At 50.4% G+C, this 17,670-nt stretch overlaps 1 protein-coding gene across 1 annotated transcript in view; it reads right to left on the minus strand.

Annotated features, from left to right (window-relative positions):
* The window catches only part of GPAT2 (glycerol-3-phosphate acyltransferase 2, mitochondrial), a 277,049-nt gene that overhangs the window by 102,101 nt on the left and 157,278 nt on the right, over nucleotides 1-17,670 (minus strand). The gene's annotated exons all lie outside the window — the stretch shown is intronic.

Here is a 17,670-nt window from a genome sequence, read left to right on the forward strand (position 1 = left end):
ATCTTCCACGATCCGCCAAAATGAGAGGTGGCACCCTTCCTTTCCACCAGTAGACCCTATAGGGCTATGATGCAGTCACGTGTGAATCCACACCAGTATGTAATGGTCAGGGAATGAGGTTGCCGTTACGTAGGACTGGTCGGACGGTACAAACACGTGAAATCTGTACAGCCCTATCACATGGGCAGCGCCTCCTTTGCCGAGGCGCCGGCTTGGATGAGAGGCATTACCTGTACGTCATTCCTTATTACCGGGAGTGACAGCCAAACTTTCTCAGGTCGATCAAGTATATGCTACATACACTTACATGTACCCATGAGGGAACGTGTTTGATTAAAGTTGTCGGAGAACGCTTTCTAGATTTATGTCCATCTCACAGCCCCATTAAAGTGATCCTGTCGGCTTATCAGGCCAAACCACCCCATGTCCTTATTTAACCCTTACAGGCGTTGTCCCATGAATAAAGTGCATTTTAATTAATAGATCTTGAAATAAAAATAAAAGTTCTACAATTGCATGTGTTAAAAGAAAAATTTGTGTGCTGAGATAATCGTATATATGTGTATGTATGACTGTACAGGGACATGGTCTGATCATACCAAATCTCATGTGCAGGGGAGGAAACAAAAGACTATACAGACATTACAGAATGGAAACACAGCTGCTTCTGTGAGGTAAAACATTTCCCTGCTTGTTTAAAAACAAGCTGCAAATGTTTTACCTCACAGAAAGCAGCATCTGTGATTCCATTCTGTAATGTCTGGATAGTCTTTTGTGTTCTCTCTTGCCCAGGTGATGTGGTATGATCAGACCATGTTCCTGTGCAGTCAGACACGGCCATTACACAGTACATAGCAGGGACACATATATAAGATTATCTCAGCAGCACAAAAACATTTTTTTTAGACACATCCAATTGTGGAAATTATTTATTATTCCAAGGTCTATTAATTAATATATACTTTGTTCTTGGGAGAACCCCTTTAAAATAATGTTAATCAAGTCCCATTTGGTGACTTATTGCTTTATCTATCACCATAAAGTCGTTGTGATAACTTGGCCTGTGATAAACTTATTAGTGGGTGAGTAGTCGTTGGGGCAGACTTTCATAGTAGGTTTTCTCTTTTTTGCTCTTTGCAAATCCCTGCCTGCCTGACACTGCACAGTTAGTCGGGTGTGAGCACCCTGACTCCATCAGCGCACTGCACACCCCCATGGACTCAGCCCATTGTTACTGCCAACTCTGCAAATCTCCCTGGGCTGGAGTGTGTACACCTCACTTACTCCGCATTGTCAGAGGCAGACAGACATTTGCAAACATTTGGCAGTGTTGCCGCTCTTGCACCTAATGTCACTCGCACCCACAGGGACACGATATAACATGATTAATGGGATGATTAGTGTATGAAAACGAACGCCCCCAGGACTAGTCACCCGCTAATTAGCATAGCACAGGCTAAGTTGTAAAATTTCTGACGATAAAGCAATAAGCCCCCAAAAGGGGCTTGATGTGAAAGTTTATTAAAGAGGTTGCCCCCTAATTTTACATGGATGGCCTATCATTAGGATAGGTCATCAATGTCTGATCGGCCGGGGTCCGACACCCCACCAATCAGCTGTTCTTGGTCCTGCTGGTGGCAGCTGGAAATGCTCAGTTGTGGAGTTGCTCCGTCTTATGATAGCTGCCGGGTACTGTACATCCGCCTCCTATTGATCTGAATGGGAGGTGGATGTGCAGTACCCGGCCACGGCCACTATCAGAAGACGGAGCAGCTCTGGAACTGAGCATTTCCAGCTGCCTGCTACCGCCGGCGGGACCGAGAACAGCAGATTGGCGGGGCACCGGGGTGTCGGACCCCGGATGATCAGACATTGATGACCTAGCCTAAGGGGCAATTTGCACACTACGACATCGCAGGTGCAATGTCGGTGGGGTCAAATTGAAAGTGACGCACATCCGGCGTCGCAGGTGATATCGTAGTGTGTAAAGCCTTTTTGATACGATTAACGAGCGCAAAATCATCGTAATCGTATGATCGGTGTAGCGTCGGTCATTTCCATAATTTGGAAATGACCGATGTCACGATGTTGTTCCTCGTTCCTGCGGCAGCATGCATCGCTGTATGTGAAGCCGTAGGAGCGAGGAACATCTCCTACCTGCGGCTCACGCCGGCTATGCGGAAGGAAGGAGGTGGGCGGGATGTTTACGTCCCGCTCATCTCCGCTCCTCTGCTTCTATTGGCCGCCTGCCGTGTGACGTCGAAATGACGCCGCACGACCCGCCCCCTTAATAAGGAGGCGGGTCGCCGGCCAGAGCGACGTCGCAGAGCAGGTGTGTGCATGTGAAGCTGGCATAGCGATAATGTTCGCTACACCAACTATCACCATGATATCGCAACTGCGACGGGGGCGGGGACTATCGCGCACGGCATCGCAGTATCGCCTTGCGATGTCGTAGTGTGCAAAGTGCCCCTAAGAATGGGCCATCAATGTAAAAGTAGAGGACAACCCCTTTAAGGATAGAATAAAGACATGGGGAGCCTGGGCAAGCTGACAGGTTCCCTTTAATCAATCTTACTACACAGAAGGGACTGGTGTGTGACATACAATTTACACTCTGTAATGGGAAAATAGTAGATAAACTAAACCGCTATAATACAACAAAATATAAACTATTCCCTGACCTAAGGTGAAGAACAAATGCAAAACAGATCTACGGATGGGGCTTCATAAAGGTATTTATATTATCATTATAGGTTTATTAGTACATCATAACAGCCCAGAGAAGGCCCTCTATTTTAATAAGAGGTATAGGTCGTATCATTGGTGCAAGGTCACTTATTTGCCGGAGAAAAGTGCCATTCTTTGTGATATTGCTGCAGCCCCCTCTTTATTGTTCTGAGCCGCTGTCATCTGATAAAGGATCACTTCAGCTGTACACGCAAATCACCAACACATCAAAATGTTCCAAAGGCTCCTAGACAAAAGGATTGAGGGAGATGGAGCAATTTACATTAATGAAGAGGAAAGAAATGAGAATAAACCCATCTGCAGCTCGCCTACGACATACTGTGGGGAGGAGCGAATGATGGGGGGCGAGAGGCTGAAGCCTTGTCACAGCTCCGAAATTACAGAAGCTCAACTCCGTCACTTAGTCATCGGTGTCATATCGGTGGAGAACGCAAATGGTCTGAAGAACCCGAAATCAAACTGAGTGCAAGACCAAAGTGCTGGCTCTACGAGAAGACGCACGGGTGATGCGGCACCACATGTGATTACACTCAGGGACAAGAGGCTGAAGGCAAAAATCATCGGAAATTATGATGAGACTGAACCTCATCAGAAAAAAAGGACATTAAATAGAATGGACTGGAGAAAAAAAAAAAGGATGGACCACTGCACTCAACATGCAAAGTGTGGTGCCGGCTAGTGAGCGAGTGTCAGCTCTGGGAAACAATTAGTGTCAACCAGAGGAAAAAAGAAAAACAAGCCTCAGCTTCAGGTTATTCACTCAGCCCAATTGCCACAGGTTAATAAAATCAAGGCTGTTGTAAGCAGCTAATAAAATCCTGCCATGCAGTCTGGCCGTAACAGCAATTGTGAATGAATAGCTCATTCCGAAGAGCTCACTGGAATGGAACGTGGCCCTGTATTAGGAGGCCCAAGTGTCTGCTTTCTCCCACCATCTAGTGAGTGAAGAGCCACAGTGACTCAGCCTCCTGTAGGTGTCACTATTAGTTATGGGCAGACCCGGACTGTAAAAGTCCAGACCCGTTCAAAGGTACCAGAGTGCCGGGCCTGGAATTCTCTTGGAATTTCGGGTATTCATCCAGATCCGGCACTTGAGTAATACAAAAAAATAAAGGAAAAAAAAAAAAAAATAAAGCAAGCGGGCTATACTTACTGAGTCTCCAGTGCGGCTGTAACTGCTTCCTGGCCGCTCACTCACTAATTGGACCACTCATTATCTTCATTGCATATGCACTGCTTTCCCCGCCCACCGGCGTCTTGATTGGTTTCAGTAAGATGTGCCCCCAGCCTGAGTAAGGGGTACTTTGCACGCTGCGACATCGCAAGCCGATGCTGCGATGCCGAGCGCGATAGTCCCCGCCCCCGTCGCAGCTGCGATATCCTTGTTATAGCTGCCGTAGCGAACATTATCGCTACGGCAGCTTCACATGGACTCACCTGCCCTGGGACACCTCCTTATTAAGGGGGCGGGTCGTACGGCGTCACTGCGACGTCACACGGCAGGCGGCCAATAGGAGCGGAGGGGCGGGGATGAGTGGGATGTAAACATCCCGCCCACCTCCTTCCTTCCGCATATCCTACGGGAGCCGCAGTGACGCCGGTAGGAGATGTTCCTCGCTCCTGAGGCTTCACACACAGCGATGTGTGCTGCCGCAGGAACGAGGAACAACATCGGACCGTTGCGTCAGCGTAATTATGGATTACACCGACGCTACACCGATGATACGATTACGCCGCTTTTGCGCTCGTTAATCGTATCATCTAGGCTTTACAAACTACGATGTCGCCTGCGATGCCGGATGTGCGTCACTTTCAATTTGACCCCACCGACATCGCATCTGCGATGTCGTAGTGTGCAAAGTACCCCTAACAGTGTCTGACACGTCCAATCACAGATCTGGTCTGCGGATTTATTGTGGTGTAAAGATAAAATTAAAAAAAAATTGGTATAGGGTTCCCCTGTATTATGACACCCAGCAAAGATAAAGCCTAAGACTATAGGCTGCAGCCGCCAGCCATGCTCTTATCTTGGCTGTGTATCAAAATAAGAGGAACCTGGCCAGAATCCTACTCCACACTGATGAGGGGCAATACCCCGAAACAGCTGTCTGTGGATGGATACCTGGCCTTGGTATTTCCCTTGTCATATCTTTAAACTCGTCAAGAGTTGGATATTGACTCAAAGGGCCACTTAATATGGTGAATATGGTGGTCTCCTAAAAAGAGCCACTCCTTGGCTAGGTCCTTCCCGGAGGGATATCTGACTATTTTCAATGTCGAGACTCCTAACAGAGGCTTCATGGACCTTTTTGATTTGAAAAATAAGAGAAACGGCATGGGGCTTTTTTTAATTAAATAAATAAATTTTAAAAAACATTGTGAAGTCCCCCCCCCAATTTTGATGATACCCAGCCATGATAAAGCCAACAGCTGGGGGCTGGTATTCTCAGGCTGGAGAGACACATGCTTATTGGGCCCGCCAGCCTAAAAATAGCCTGCGGCCGCCCAAGGCTGCAGCATCCATTAGATGCGACAATCCCATCACTTTACCCAGCTCTTCCCGATTGCTCTGGTGCAGTGGAAATTGGGGTAATAAGGGGTTAATGTCAGCTCACAGCTGCCATTAAGCCCTAGATTTGTAATGGCAGGCGTCTATGAGACCCCCCCATTACTAATCTGCAAGTGAAAAGAAATAAACACAAACACCGAAAAAATCCTTTATTTGAAATGAAAGACAAAAAACACCCTCATTCCCACTTTATTAACACCCAAAACACCCCTTGAGGTCTGACTTAATCCACACGAGGTCCCACGATGCTTCCAGCTCTGTTACATCTGAAGTTACAGAGCGCGATCGTGGAACATGCTGCGGACTTTAGGCAGAGGCTAAGTTGCAGCGATCAGCAGTGATGTCAATCAGGTAAGCTATGGGCACAGCTGGAGGTTCCCACGGCCCTCCACCTGTGAGTGCAAGTAACCTGACCTCAAGTGATTTCATTAAACTTAAGTGACTTCACCTGTAAATCTGTTGTGGAATGGGCACCAGTGGTGTCCATGCTGCCATGGACCTGCCAACATGTCAAAGTTTTCATCATTGGTTTGGAGTAAACATCATTTAGATGATAATGATCAGGTTTTAGGTGGAGTGATGTTCTGGGAGTTATAGCAGCCAGGTATGTTGCACTCTGAAATGCTGCTGTTTCACAGAAAAAAATGCTTTCATAGCCTCCGGGGAAAGAAGGGAATTTTGTTTACTTACCGTAAATTCCTTTTCTTCTAGCTCCAATTGGGAGAGCCAGACAATTGGGTGTATAGCTACTGCCTCCGGAGGCCACACAAAGTATTACACTTTAAAAAGTGTAACCCCTCCCCTCTGCCTATACACCCTCCCGTGCATCACGGGCCCATCAGTTTTGGTGCCAAAGCAGGAAGGAGGAAACTTATAAATTGGTCTAAGGTAAATTCAATCCGAAGGATGTTCGGAGAACTGAAACCATGAACCACAAGAACAATTCAACATGAACAACATGTGTACACAAAAGAACAACAGCCCGAAGGGAACAGGGGCGGGTGCTGGGTCTCCCAATTGGAGCTAGAAGAAAAGGAATTTACGGTAAGTAAACAAAATTCCCTTCTTCTTTGTCGCTCCATTGGGAGACCCAGACAATTGGGATGTCCAAAAGCAGTCCCTGGGTGGGTAAAAGAATACCTCGATAAAAAGAGCCGAAAAACGGCCCCCTCTTACAGGTGGGCAACCGCCGCCTGAAGGACTTGCCTACCTAGGCTGGCATCTGCCGCAGCATAGGCATGCACCTGATAGTGTTTCGTGAAAATGTGCAGACTCGACCAGGTAGCCGCCTGACACACCTGCTGAGCCGTAGCCTGGTGCCGCAATGCCCAGGATGCACCTACGGCTCTGGTAGAATGGGCTTTCAGCCCTAAAGGAATCGGAAGCCCAGAAGAACGGTAGGCTTCAAGAATCAGTTCCTTGATCCACCGAGCCAAGGTTGACTTGGAAGCCTGCGACCCCTTACGCTGGCCAGCGACAAGGACAAAGAACGCATCAGAACGGCGCAGGGGCGCCGTGCGCGAAATGTAGAGCCGGAGTGCTCTCACGAGATCTAACAAGTGCAAATCCTTTTCACATTGGTGAACTGGATGAGGGCCAAAAGAAGGTAAGGAGATATCCTGATTGAGATGAAAAGGGGATACCACCTTAGGTAGAAATTCCGGGACCGTACGCAGAACCACCTTATCCTGGTGAAACACCAGGAAGGGGGCTTTGCATGACAGTGCTGCTAGCTCAGACACTCTCCGAAGTGATGTGACTGCCACAAGGAAAGCCACCTTCTGCGAAAGGTGTGATAGAGATAACCCTGAGGACGCTAAGAGCCAGGACTCAATGGCCGCACAGTCAGATTGAGGGCCGCAGAGTTCAGATGGAAAAATGGCCCTTGAGACAGCAAGTCTGGTCGGTCTGGGAGTGCCCACGGTTGACCCACCGTGAGGTGCCACAGATCCAGGTACCACGACCTGCTCGGCCAGTCCGGAGCGACGAGGATGGCGCGGCGGCCGACGGACCTGATCTTGCGTAACACTCTGGGCCGCACTGCCAGAGGAGGAATACATAAGGCAGTCGAAACTGCGACCAGTCCTGAACTAATGCGTCCGCCGCCAGCGCTCTGTGCTGGTGGTTGATGTACGCGACCGCCGTGGCGTTGTCCGACTGTATTCGGATCTGCCTGCCCTCCAGCCACTTCTGGAACGCCTTTAGGGCTAGATACACTGCCCTCATCTCCAGAACATTGATCTGAAGGGAGGACTCTGTCGGAGTCCAGGTTCTCTGAGCCCTGTGGTGGAGGAAGACCGCTCCCCACCCTGACAGACTCGCGTCCGTCGTGACCACCGCCCAGGATGGTAACAGGACGGATTTTCCCTTCGACAAAGAAGTGGGAAGAAGCCACCACTGAAGAGAGGTTTTGGCTGCCAGTGAAAGAGAGACGTTCCTGTCTAGGGACGTCGACCTCCTGTCCCATTTGCGGAAAATGTCCCATTGAAGTGGACGCAGATGAAACTGCGCAAAGGGAACTGCCACCATCTTCCCTAGGAAGTGCATGAGACGCCTCAAGGGGTGTGACTGGGCCCGAATGAGAGAGTGCACCCCTGTCTGCAGCGAACGCTGTTTGTCCAGCGGAAGCTTCACTATCGCTGAGAGAGTATGAAACTGCATCCCGAGGTAAGTCAGTGATTGGGTCGGTGTCAATTTTGACTTTGGGAATTGATGATCCACCCGAACCTCTGGAGAGTCTCCAGAGCAATGGTCAGGCTGTGTTGACATGCCACCCGGGAGGGTGCCTTGACTAGGAGATCGTCTAAGTAAGAGATCACCGAGTGGTCCTGAGAGTGTAGGACCGCCACCACTGATGCCGTGACCTTGGTGAAGACCCGTGGGGCTGTCGCCAGGCCGAAAGGCAGTGCCACGAACTGAAGGTGTTCGTCCCAGATGGCAAAACGCATGAAGCGTTGATGCTCTGGTGCAATCAGCACATGGAGATAAGCATCCCTGATGTCGATTGATGCTATGAAGTCTCCTTGGGACATCGAGACGATGACAGAGCGGAGAGATTCCATCCGGAACCTTCTGGTTCTGACGTGTCTGTTGAGCAGTTTGAGGTCCAGAACGGGACGGAATTATCCGTCCTTTTTTGGCACCCCGAACAAGTTGGAGTAAAAACCGCGACCACGTTCTTGAAGGGGAACGGGGATCACAACTCCTTCTGCCTTCAGAGTGTTCACCGCCTGAAAAAGTGCATCGGCTCGCTCGGGGGGGGCGGAGATGTTCTGAAGAAACGAGTCGGAGGACGAGGACTGAGCTCTATCCTGTAACCGTGAGACAGCATGTCTCTCACCCATCGGTCTTGGACATGTGGCCCTCAGGCGTCGCAAAAGCGGGAGAGCCTGCCATCTACCGAGGATGCGGTTTGGTGATGCCGAAAGTCATGAGGAGATCGCCTTGGAGGCGGTTCCTCCGGCGGTCTTTGTAGGACGTGACTTAGACCGCCATGCAGAAGAGTTCTTCTGGCCCTTCTCTGACCTGTTGGACGTGGAGGAACGGGACTTGGCTGAGGGCCGAAAGGACCGAAACCTCGATTGTATTTTTCGTTGCTGAGGTCTGTTTGGTTTGGACTGGGGTAAGGACGAGTCCTTTCCCTTGGATTGTTTAATAATTTCATCCAATTGCTCGCCAAACAAACGGTCGCTCGAAAATGGCAAACCGGTTAAGAACTTCTTGGAAGCAGAGTCTGCCTTCCATTCGCGTAGCCACATGGCCCTGCGGACTGCCACCGAATTGGCGGACGCTACCGCTGTACGGCTCGCAGAGTCCAGGACAGCGTTCATGGCGTAGGAAGAGAAGGCCGACGCCTGAGAAGTCAAAAACACAACTTGCGGAGCAGAGGTACGTGTGACCGCATTAATCTCAGACAGACAAGCTGAGATAGCTTGGAGTGCCCACACGGCTGCAAAGGCCGGAGCAAAAGACGCGCCTATGGCCTCATAGATGGATTTCATCAGGGGCTCTATTTGCCTGTCAGTGGCATCCTTGAGCGATGAACCATCTGCCACTGCTACTACGGATCTAGCCGCCAGTCTAGAGACTGGAGGATCCACCTTGGGGCACTGAGCCCAACCCTTAACTACGTCAGGGGGGAAGGGGTAACGTTTGTCATTAAGGCGCTTAGTAAAGCGCTTGTCCGGAAATGCTCTGTGCTTCTGGACAGCATCTCTGAAGTTAGAGTGATCGAAAAACGCACTTCGTGTACGTTTGGGAAACCTAAACTGGTGTTTCTCCTGCTGCGAAGCCGACTCCTCTATAGGTGGAGTTGGGGGAGAAAGATCTAGCACCTGGTGATGGACGCTATAAGGTCATTTACTATGGCGTCCCCTTCAGGTGTATCGAGATTGAGAGCAACGTCAGGGTCAGAGCCCTGAGCTGCGACCTCCGCTTCATCCTCCAGAGAGCCCTCATGCTGAGACCCTGAGCAGCGTGATGAAGTCGGGGAAGGTTCCCAGTGAGCCCGCTTAGCCGGTCTTGGACTGCGGTCCGTGTCGGAGTCCTCACCGTGGGACCTAGGTGTCACCCCAGGAGCACTTTGCTGCGCCGACCGAGGGGGGCCTGGGGGCGATGAACTCACAGTGCCCTGGGCCTGTGTTGCTGGTCTGGACTGCAAGGCTTCTAGTATCTTAGCAGACCATCTGTCCATAGACTGAGCCATGGATTGTGAGAGTGACTCAGAGAGTTTCTCAGCCAAAACTGCAAACTCTGTCCCTGCCACCTGGACAGTGGAAGCCGGTGGTTCTACCTGAGCCGAGGGTCCCACCAGTGCCTGAGGCTCCGGCTGAGTGAGTGCCACAGGGGCCGAGCATTGCACACAATGAGGGTAGGTGGAACCTGCAGGTAACATAGCCGCACAAGAGGTACAGGTTGCAAAATAAGCCTGTGCCTTGGCACCCTTGCTCTTTGCGGACGACATGCTGTTGTCTCCTTTTAGAGTAATCAGTGAGGGTATATAGCCAAAAGGAAATAATGCGGCCGAACAGAGAAAAAGTATACAATATATATATATATATACACTTCGGCACCCAAGGGGGCCAGCACCTGATAACCGATGCGGCTTACCGACCGCCCAAAGCGGTTGTGTGTCCACCAGATTCCCTGCCTGGGCCTCCCAGAGCTGTAGAGCTCGTTCTGAAGTCTCCACCGGCAGAAGTGATTATAACAATGGCTGCCCGCGTTCTCAGGGGGGGAGGGAGCCGTGGGCGTGACTGATAAAGTGCGGGAATCTGGTGCCCCACAGTGCTCAGTGAGGGGGGAGGAGGATACCCAAGTATGCTCCAGCCCTCACTGCCGACGTCCAGTCGAACGTCCCGCCCTTACCCCTGACTGGCAGGCCCGGGGGCGGGAGTATATGGTACTAGGCCGCAGAAGCCGGGGACTAAAGTTAATAACGCGGCCGGCAAACATGCGCGGTCGGCGCGGTAGTCCCGGCGTCACAAATACACAGCAGCCGCTGCAGCGTCTGTTACACAGGCGCTCCATGCGCCGTCCCCAAGGGGACACAGAGTACCTCTTAGAAGCAGGGCCTGTCCCTGATGATACCCGGTCTCCTGTCCGTCAGATTCCCCCAGGGGCTGCGGAGGGAGCCCGGTCCCAGTGCATGGTGACCGGTTAGGATCCCACTTCTCCCAGAGCCTTTAAGGGATGGGGAAGGAAAACGGCATGTGGCTCCAGCCTTTGTACCCGCAATGGGTACCTCAACCTTAACAGCACCGCCGACCATAGTGGGGTGAGAAGGGAGCATGCCGGGGGCCCTGTGGGGGCCCTCTTTTCTTCCATCCGATAAAATCAGCAGCTGCTGCTGACTAAAATGTGGAGCTTGCGTGAATGTGTGCCTCCTTCAACACAAAGCATAAAAACTGATGGGCCCGTGATGCACGGGAGGGTGTATAGGCAGAGGGGAGGGGTTACACTTTTTAAAGTGTAATACTTTGTGTGGCCTCCGGAGGCAGTAGCTATACACCCAATTGTCTGGGTCTCCCAATGGAGCGACAAAGAAACAAAAAGTAACCGAACAACAGCTTCTCCACGCTGACAATCACCTTTAGGCAGAGACCCTTCAGTCCAGGGCAGTGGATGGGTAGAAGCTGCAGGGACCCACCTGTGATGTAATCCTAATGAAACCAGTGGCTGATACATATTGCCCATGGATTGGGCTGCATGTGTCTGCCGTCAGGTTCCCTTTAATAAGCCTGCCATGTGTCTACTATAATGCCATGTGTCATCTCTTCACAGTGTATGGGTTCACGGCCAAATAAGCAAAGCATATGACAGTGCCACCTTTTTCTGTTTTGTAAGACAGTACAGCTGGCAGAATAAATACTTCAATGCCTTACGTGTCCTTTCCGCACAGCGAGGCAACAATGACATGTGGATAAGGTCTCTACACAACGTGTGACTCAGATTTGTCACAGGCCTTGGTCCTAACTCACGCTGGCGTCTGTGAACAATACAGCGCAGGATACTCTCAAAATGATCAGGTTCTTTAGAATATGGCGTTTTAAATAAGCACAAGGGGCATTTGGGGAATTTTATGCATTTTTTGACATAAATAATATGGTAAAGTCAGAAGGGAAAATAAATGACCGCTAAATCCTTTTCATGATCTGAATGTTGCTCTATGGTGGTTGCTACTTTCAAGTTTTATAGGGAAAAGTAGTGACAGCTGCTTATCAACACTGACAGTTTTGCCATACATTGAACATGTCCCCGATTTTCTAAGTAAATATTTTTCTAAAGGGGATATTGACATTAATTTCTCACCAGCTGTTGGTAACAATCCATCCTATCCACACTGGCAAAGAAATCAAACCATAGATATTCATAAATTTAGTGATGTGTAATAAGAAATGACGCAGGAAAATGTATTGAACACACTTACTGAAATGTATGTAATACTTTGTTGGTGATGACAGCTTCAAGACGCCTCCTGTATGGAGAAACTGGTTGCAAGCATTGCTCAGGTGTGATTTTGTCCCATTCTTCCACACAAACACTCTTCAATCCTGAAGGTTCTGTGTCTCCTTCTATGGACTCTGAGCTTTAGTTCCTGCCATAAATTTTCTATTGGATTCAGGTCAGGTGATCAGCTCGGCCATTCTAGCATCTTTATTTTCTTTCTCTGAAACCAATTGAGAGTTTCCTTGGTTGTATATTTTGGCTCAATGCCTTGCTGAAATTTCCACCCTCATTTCATCTTCATCATTCTGGTAGATGTCAGCAGATATTTATCAATAATTTCTCGGTACATTTATATTTTTCATCTTTCCTTTAATCACATGAAGTTTGCCAATGCCGTATGTTGAAAACCAGCCCCACACCATGATATTCCTTCCTCCAAATTTCACCATCGGTTTGATGTTTTTCATGTGACATGCAGTGCCTTTTGGCCTACAAATATGGTGTGTATTATGGCATCCAAAGAGTTCAATTTTGGTCTCATCTGACCAGACTATATTCTCCCAGCATTTCACAGACTTGTCTAAGGGGTACTTTGCACACTAAGAAATCGCAGCTGCGATGTCGTTGGGGTCAAATCGAAACTGACGCACATCCGGCGTCGTTGTCGAGATCGGAGTATGTAAATCCTTTTTGCTACGATTGACGATCGCAAAAGCGTCGAAATTGTATCATCGGTGTAGTGTCGGTCATTTCCATAATTTCGCTGCAGCGACCGGTATGATGTTGTTCCTCTTTCCTGCGGCAGAACACATCACTGTGTATGAAGCCGCAGGAGCGAGGAACATCTCCTTACCTGCATCCCACCTGCAATGAGGAAGGAAGGAGGTGGGCAGGATGTTTACGTCCCCCTCATCTCCGCCCCTCCGCTTCTATTGGACGCCTGCCATGTGACGTTGCTGTGACGCCGCACAACCCGCCCCCTTAGGAAGGAGGCGGGTCGCCGGCCAGAGCGACGTCGCAGGGCAGGTAAGTCCGTGTGAAGCTGCCATAGCGATAATGTTCGCTACGGCAGCTATCACAAGAGATCGCATGTGAAACGGGGGCGGGGACTATCGCGCTCGACATCGCTACAATCGGCTACCGATGGCGCAGCGTGCAAAGTACCCCTAAATGTTGCCAAGAAAACTTTATAATTATTTTAACATTATTTTAGTTCAGCAATGGAGTCTTGTGTGGTGAGCGTGCATACAGCCAACGGACGTTGAGTGCATTACTTAATGTTTTCTTTGAAACAATTGCACCTATTTATTCCAGGTTTTTCTGTTACTCTCCACAGGGGGTCCTTGGCTCTAGGACAACTCTTCTGACAATTCTTTATACTCCTTTGTCTGAAATCTTGCAATAACCACCTGGTCACGGCCGTTAATTTCACCCTTAAGTTTTTTCTACTTCCGGATTATGGCCCTAACAGTGCTCACTGTATCTTTCAGTAGTTTAGAAATTCTTCTGTAAGCAATGCCATCAGTTTGTTTTGGAACAAGAAGGTTGTGAAGGTCTTGGGAAAGCTACCTGATTTTACCCATCATGAGATGTTTCTTGTGTGGCAACTTGGTAATGAGACAACTTTTATAGGTCATCAATAGAACTAGCTGATTTTATTTTTCATTAAGTGGCAGGATTGCTTTTGGCTGGTATCATTACTTTCCATGGCTTTTTGCATCTCTCTTCCATCCATCATGTATTCAATACTCTGAGTCATTTCTCATTATTACACATCACTACATTTACGGGCATCTATGGTTTCATTTCTTTGCCTGTGTGGGTTGGATGGGTTGTTACTGACATCTGGTGAGACATTCATATCAATAGCATATATAGAAATTTACCGTATTTTTCGGAATATAAGATGCACTTTTCCTCACAAAAATTCGGGAGGAAAATGAGGGGTGCGTCTTAAAATCCAAATATAGCTTTACCTGGGGGTCCTGTCTGTGCGGCGATCGGGCGGCCGGGTGCCTGTGGCTGCATGCGGGTGGCAGCCGGGTACCTGTGCAGGCGGCAGTCGGATGCCTGTGCCTCCGTGCGGGCGGCAGTCGGATGCCTGTGCCACCGTGCGGGCGGCAGCCGGGTGCCTGTCGGTGCCAGCTGCCTCTCTGTGCGGGCAGCCTCCTGGCTGCTACTCTGTGCGGGCGGGCGGGCAGCCTCCTGGCTGCTACTCTGTGCGGGCGGGCGGGCAGCCTCCTGGCTGCTACTTTGTGCGAGCGGGCGGCTGTGCAGCAGGTTACCCTGTGTTACAGTGTGTCCGTGGTCCCAGTTCAAATAATGGCGCCGGGAGCGGGCGCGTGCGCAGATGGAGCTCTTGGATGAGAGCTCCATCTGCGCATGCGCCACTTCAGGAGCCATCATTTGAACCGGGACCACAGACACTGGGACACTCACCGCACCGGCCTGCTGAACCACTCACAATCACTTCTCCCATTTTCTGTCCCTCTAGATAAAGCAACCTATGGCCATCATGATAGATAGGAGTGCAGATCCCAAAGATAAGATGTGTATCTATAGGACATTTATTATAGGTCTGTAGTGAGAATATTAATTGGATTTGTGCTTACAGCAGCAGGAGACCCCTTCCCTGGACACTACACAAGGAGACCAGTAACCCAGAAGTATCGAACAGGGAGGTGACAGTCCATGTGGGATTGACTGTGGTGGTGCCTTTACCATGGGCATCATTAAATGGAGCATTTAGCTTCTGATTTAGGGACTTGGAATATGACAACATCATCAAATCAGTTCTATATCAGTTATATAGTTAGGATGGTCCAATGAGGGTTATAAAAGAAGGATTTTTGTGTACTCACCGTAAAATCTCTTTCTCTGAGTCTTCATTGGGGGACATAGGACCATGGGTTATGCTGCTGTCACTAGGAGGCTGACACTAAGTAAACAGAAAAAGTTAGCTCCTCCCCAGCAGTATAACCCCTAAGCCGGAGGCGTGCTCAATCAGTTTAGTGCACAAGCAGTAGGAGGAGAACCAAACAATCCTGGATAAAACAAGGTAAAAACTATGACCAATAGTCATGTGAACAGTGGCCTGGGGATATGGCCACTGGGGTAACAGACAGGTAATATATAACAAATAACACAAGCAGGGTGGGTGCTGTGTCCCCCAATGAAGACTCAGAGAAAGAGATTTTACAGTGAGTACACAAAAATCCTTCTTTCTCTATCGTTTCATTGGGGGACACAGGACCATGGGACGTCCAAAAGCAGTCCCTGGGTGGGAAGAAAAACCATCACCGGAGATAGGAAGGCAACCGCTTCCCCCTGTCGGGCTTGCGTCAGACCTACAAGCACCTACGTTGTTACAGGTGTGCCACTGCCACCCGCAAACCTTACTCCAAGACTGGCCGCTGCCGAAGCTCGGGTGTGACCCTGGTAGAACTAGTAAAGGTATGCCGACTAGATCGGGTGGCGGCCCAGGGGACCTGGTCGGTCGACGTCTGGAGTCCAATCATCCAAAGGGTACCCCTTGCTCGGTAGACCGCGGCGGAAGTCCGCCCTTCATGCGATAGTCTTCACATATGGAGGAATGGATCCATGTGAAAATTCTGGCCCCTGGCGCCGGCATGCGCCTCTTGGGAACGGGTGGAGGGATGGACTGACTGTCGGTGTAACCGAAAAAAGGTGTCCTGCAGACATGAAAGACTGAGGGCTCGTACCAGTTCTGGAACGAACTAGGCCCCTTTCCGGCTGAGAGAGGAGACTAGAACCGAAAACCGAAAACTAAACACCTCTTCTGGAAGGAAACAGCGAGCTGCCTTGGACAGAAACGAAGGGTTCTGGCCGGAGCCCCCCCTTGTCCTGCTGGAGGAGCCGGAAAAAGGGGGGGAAAAAACGACAAGAGGGCTGTCCGCCCTGATGCCGTCTGTAACAATGAGATGGCCACGAGGAGCCCACCTATCAAAAACAGGTGGGAGCCGGGAAAAAGGGGTACCTTGAAGCAAACCCATCACTGGATTAAGGACCCACGTTTCTAGTGAACGATGATACAGCCTAGCCAGATGGACGCTTCTCTGAGCGAAGGCCCTGATTGGAGGACGGGAAGTGAAAGGACTCCGAAAACCCGAAACGAAACGGGCCGACACCTGGCCGAAACAGGGACGCGCGAGAGGGCCGCAATCGGATCTGACTGGAAGAATGCTAGCAAGAAGAAGGGAAGATGTGGTCCTCACACCACCGGGGGAGCTCTTTCCGAGTGGAAATAAACCCCTGGAGGAAACTGGATTCCCGGCCCTCAACATTGTCTGTAAACCTCTTGACAACAGACCTGACCGAGGCAGCACCCGGGATCCACTGGTGAGGCCGACGAACTTGGGACTTCTGAGTCCTGGTAGAAGAGAGGGGCCCCGACACGGAAGAACTTTGCGGTCGGGAAGGAGCCACGGGGCCTCCGCGAGGAGTTGAGTAAGTTATACGAACTATGCTTGCCTGGGCCACTCCAGAGGCATCGTTGCCTTGGTCCATCTTGAGAACCCTCGAGACTATGGGAAGCCGCGGGAAGATGCAGGAGAGCCTGAACAGGCTACACGACCGGTCGAGGGCGTCGTCACCTAGTCCAGAGCATGTGGCACACTCGAAGCACCATTGGCTTGAAAGCTGGATCGGACGATCAATAGGTCCACGACTGGAGGTCTTCCTTCGCCAGGGATCTGGCTGGTGACTTCCCTGTTGAGGAGCCCTTTTCCTAAGGGAGGTCTTTCCTACCGAGAAAATCGGCCGTCCAAACGTCCATGCTAGGGATGTACTGCCGAGATTAGCGAGTGAAGGGACCCGTCCCAGAGCAAGATCTTCTTGGCCTCTTCCCTTGCCATGACACTCTCTACGTCTTCCTGGTGGATGATGCACGTCACCGCTGTGGCATGGTCCGACTGGAACCTGACTGGGCAACCCCGACCCAGAGAAGAAATTGTAACCGGGCTAACAGGATGGCTCTGGTTTCCGGAATGTTGAAGGGGAGACAACGCTCTAGGGGTGTCCCTTGGGACCGTGCCGAGGAATGGTGGGGTAGCATACCCTAGCACGGGAGACTGGTGACGGTTGATAATATCCTCCAGAGGAGGAAAGGGAAGCTTCCCAAGGGACGGTTGCGAAGACTGGAACCTTCCTGTCTCCGTTCTTTAGTGTGGTCCGCTGGAGAGTCAGGGATGAAATCTGGTAAGTGCACCGTCGCTATCACCGCCACAGACTGCCGAGGACTCGCATAGCAAAAAACCGATGGAAAAAACGGGAGCGGGTGGCAAAGGGTACGCGGGACTCTGTGCCAGGAAAGAACCTACTCCTGCGTGAGGAGTAGCTACCCTTGAACGGGCTCGAAAACCGTGCCTAAGGGATGATGGACC

This window comes from Anomaloglossus baeobatrachus, chromosome 4, assembly GCF_048569485.1.
Source record: "Anomaloglossus baeobatrachus isolate aAnoBae1 chromosome 4, aAnoBae1.hap1, whole genome shotgun sequence".
In the NCBI taxonomy this organism is placed as follows: Eukaryota; Metazoa; Chordata; class Amphibia; order Anura; family Aromobatidae; genus Anomaloglossus; species Anomaloglossus baeobatrachus.